General features: G+C 45.2%; 1 long non-coding RNA gene across 1 annotated transcript; it reads right to left on the bottom strand.

The window, feature by feature from the left end:
• Positions 1-3160: 3160 nt before the first annotated feature.
• LOC130684509 (uncharacterized) lies at positions 3161-3994 on the bottom strand. The gene is made up of 2 exons (XR_008998786.1): positions 3882-3994; positions 3161-3387 (listed from the first exon to the last, which is right to left on the bottom strand). It is a non-coding gene; the product is annotated as an uncharacterized LOC130684509 (long non-coding RNA).
• Between the last annotated feature and the right edge of the window lie 378 nt (positions 3995-4372).

Genomic DNA, 4372 nt, shown 5'->3' with positions numbered 1-4372 from the left:
CCCTCATGACCTAAATCACCTCCCAGAGCCTCCACCTCCAAATACCATCACATTAGAGGTTAGTTCTCAACATATGAGTTTTGAGAACACAACCATTCAGTCCACTATAACCATGATTTTATGAATCAGCTTCCTGTTAATGGACATTCAGGTTGTTTCCAGGTTGAAATGTTGTTTTGGTTTGTTTCTGTTTTCCTGTTACTATAAATGATCCTACAATAATTACTGTGCCGCTCTCCTGGGGTTTTGATTCTCTGGGACAGAGTCTTAGAGTGGGACTACTGAGTCAAAGGAAATATGTTTTTAAATTGTAGTAGGCACTGCCAGTGGGGAGACTGGAAGGATTTACATTTTAGGATATGTAAATTTAAATGCCAATGTTCAAAATGTGTCTTGCTAAAAATCTCTACAAACATTTCTGAAATGGGAGTCCTGATCTTCTGATTTTTACTTAGTGCATCTCTGTCTCCCCATATTCCTGCTCTCAGAAAAACAATGACTGCCAAAAATAACAATAAATCCTTTTCTTTTCAAATACACCAAAATTCGATTCTCCCCAGCCTTGCTCCTGCATTTTGCTGCAGGAGGACAAAGGACATCTCACATAGTGGAATTCAACCTCCATGGAGAAGAGCAGGGGTTGTAAGTAGCAAAACATTTTCACTCCTTTCCACACCAAAGAGGTTCTCTCTTTTGAGCTCTTCTCCACCCTGAGCAGAGTGTTCTTCAAAAAATGTAAATTAGATTATATCACAGCTCTGCTCCATCCCTGCTGGCTTCCCAGAGCCATTAGAATACAATCCAGACCCCTTTTCTGGGCACATACCTGCACTCATACTGCGTCTGACTCCCAGACATACACCCATTTGCACTCCCAGATCTCCATGCCTATTTTAACGTGTGTCTCCCTGTCCCTCTTCTCTCTGCTCACACGTGCACAGGAACTCAGCCAGGGAAGGAGTAGCCTCTTGCTCCCTTCCACCCCCTGTGTCCAGCCCTCATTGGGGCATATGGGGGGGCAGGAGAACTGACTTGGGTTGATCACATAGTCTTCCAGATCTTTTGTTTCATACTTGGACCTTGGCTTTCAAAAGTCAAAGCCAAAAACTGAACTCTTGTTCTCCTTATTGTGTTGCAATGATCCTCTCTTGGATTCATGGTCTGACTGCCTAAAATGAGGAGAATCAAAAAGGATCTAAAAAGACCAGTACTGTATGGTTCCAATTATATGAGGTCCCTCAAGGAGTCAGATTCATAGACACAGAAAGAAGAAGGGTGGTTGCCAGGGGCTGGGCATGGAGGGAATGCAGATGGGGAGTTAGTGTTTAATAGGTGCAGAGTTTCAGTTTTGCAAGATGAAAAGACTGTGGTGGATGGAAGGTGTACATCCACTGAATTCAATTGAATATGCATAATGCCATTGAATTGTACACTTAAAAACAATTAATGCCATTGAACTGTACACTTAAAAACAATTAAGATGTTAAATTTTATGTCATGTGTATTTTACTACAATTTTAAAAATTAATCTGTAAAAATTACAGAGGTCATGCAAAAACACAGAACTGGGGCATGACACTAAATTTCATCAACTACACATTTTAAAAAAGAGATAAGAACTTAACAAAAACAGTAGCTTTGCGCACATTCAATGGTTAAAAAAATACATAAATACTACAATAAATACAGGAGACCACCTCAAAGGAAAAAAAAGGATACAGACTGGAGGCCCTCAAAGTTTTTGAAGTCAAGACCCCTTTAGGATCTTAAAGCATTAAGAACCCCAAATAACTTGTATATATGTGGCTTATATCTATCGATATTTTCCGTATTCAAAACTAAAATGGAGAAACATACAGCAAAGAAGAACACATCAGCACACATTCCATCAGCCATCAGAGCAATGACATCCTCGTATGTCATTATAGCTTCTGGAAAACCCCTCCGCACACTGGTGAGAGGATGAGAGGGGAAAAGATAAATAATGTCATAATATTTTATTATGAAAAGTTTTGAGTTTGTGGATCTCATGAAAGAATCCAGCGGATCTCCACACATTTCCAGAACACACTTTGAGAATTTCTAGAACTAAGGGAGGGTCTCTAGTGGGGTCAGTGGAGAGGATGGGAAAGGGGAGGCGAGGTTATCCAACTGGGAAGACGTGTAAAGCCAGTAAAGGCCCTGCCAGGAGGAGCTTCAGAAAGGCTGATGGGTGCAGAGGGCAGCTGGGGACACTTAGCCATGCCCACCTGACCTGGGCACAGTGTCCCTGCAACTTAGCCACTGGACCCAAGGCTGCCCACTCTCAACTGAGCCTGAGAGTACCTTCTGGACCTTTGCCAGGGGCTGCATAGCAGCTCAGCTCTCCAGGATATTTCCATATTGGAAGCAGGCAGAGTTTGAAAGCACTTTGCTGCCTGCCAAGCCAGGAAGTCAAAGCCTCACCCTGGGATGCTCACACAGATCCAGTACCAGCAGCAGCCGGTCTAATAAGGCTTATTTAAAAACAAAAACAAATCAGCTTATTCTCTGTGTGAAATGAGTTGTGTTCGACCTTAATCCGCTGTGGTCAGTCAGGACTCGGCAGTTATGCCGGCTGCCCCGGTCCCCGCAGACCGCCTTAGTGAAGGTTATGTCCTCTTTTTAATGACGAGAAGCAGAAATCCAGTAATGCATTCAGTGCAGTGAAAACTTAATCCCAAATATCATTTTTACTCATATGAGGAAAGTTAACCCGCTGAAGATTCAATTCAACAAACACTGTCTCCGAATTGAGGTCATCCATTTACTTAATTCTAAGATTGTGCTTCTCGTACCAGCTTCTGACCAACACCCAGGTCAAGGCTCTCGGATGGGTTTCATTTATCAGATTTTCTGGTCCTCCCCCTATCCCAGTAGGGGAGGCCAGGATAAAGTAAGGATTGGTGGTGTGCCCCTGCGAATGCCAAGTGGGGCTCTCTGATGGTCAGGAGGGGCCACAGGCTAGGGACATCCAATGGCATGCCTTCGGGAATTCTAGGCTACTGGCAGAGCCTCTTATGCAGGAGCGGCTCCTGGGAGAAATGGTGGGGGGGCTGGGGAGCCTGACATAAGGGCCCCTAGGCTGCCTACAGGATACCATGTTCATTAGGATTTCTCCAGAAACAGAAGCAATAGGAAGTACATTATATAGAGAGGTTTATTCTAGGGAATAGGCTCACACAATTATGAGGTTGACAAGTCCCAAGATCTGTAGGGTGAGTCAGCAAGCTGGAGACCAATGCAAGCCAATGGTATTTTTCCAGTCCACATCTGAAGGCCTGAGGATCAGGAGGACCCATGGTGTGGATTCCACAGCAAGAGCGGGCAGCCGCAGGACCCGGGCAGGACTGATGTTTCAAGTTGAGTCTGAAAACAGGAAAAAGCCAATGTCGCAGTTTGAGGCAGTCAGGCAGGATGAATTTTCTCTGTTCTTGGGGGTGTTGGGGGTTAACCTTTTTAATTCTATTCAGGCTCTCAACTGATTGGATGAGGCCCACCCACGTTAAGGAGGGCACTGTTTGCCTTGCTTTACTCAGGCTCTCTCTGAACCAGGAGACAAAGGGTGGTGCTCACTCAGAAGCACAGGAGAGCTGGAAACTAGGTGCCCCACCGCAGGCTGGGGGTGGTAACCCAGGCTGGGGCTTTCCTTTGTGAGTTCTTGCTGTGTCCTAAAGCAGTGGAGGCCACAACATGAAGGCAGGCTAACTTGTAGGGCCTATAGGGCCTGGACCATTACAAGGTCAGACTTTTGGACAATAGTCATCACTGATGACCTTGGGACCAAGGAGGACCTGCCCCCAGCTGCTGGACCTTTCAAGACAAGGTGACACATCAGACCAACGTGTCTCCACTTCCCTTACATTTCTGTGGCTTTGTTGATGAGTGCTGGGTCTTAAACAACCAACAATGAGAGTACAGGATATTCGCCAAGGAGAAAAGGAAGAAAGGAGAATTCAGAAAACCTGCTCAGGACCCGGTAGCAGGCAACACCTTGCAAGTTTCATCTTATTTAACAGCGAGGAAGGTTGTGATAGCCCTCCTATAATTGATCATCATGAATCATGATGTCATAATCAACATTACTCATGCCTGCAATAAGCCTGAACCTGTGCTGCGTGGTCTTAACTCACGTAATCTTGTAATGACATTCATCGGACAACATTAGAAGTTAGTAACCATTATCCTTCCCATCTTATAGATGAAGAAAGTGGGACACATGGTGGGAACTGACTGAGGGGTAGAGGTGGGACTTGAAGCCAGACAGCCCTTCCAGAAATAACCAGTCCCCTGTGCTACCTCCTGTCATGAGTGGGGTCCCCACATGGAGGTGAACGCTGAGCACCTGGGAAAC

The sequence above is a fragment of the Manis pentadactyla genome, chromosome 8, assembly GCF_030020395.1.
Source record: "Manis pentadactyla isolate mManPen7 chromosome 8, mManPen7.hap1, whole genome shotgun sequence".
NCBI classification, from domain to species: Eukaryota; Metazoa; Chordata; class Mammalia; order Pholidota; family Manidae; genus Manis; species Manis pentadactyla.
This window is presented reverse-complemented; position numbering and strand designations above follow the sequence as displayed.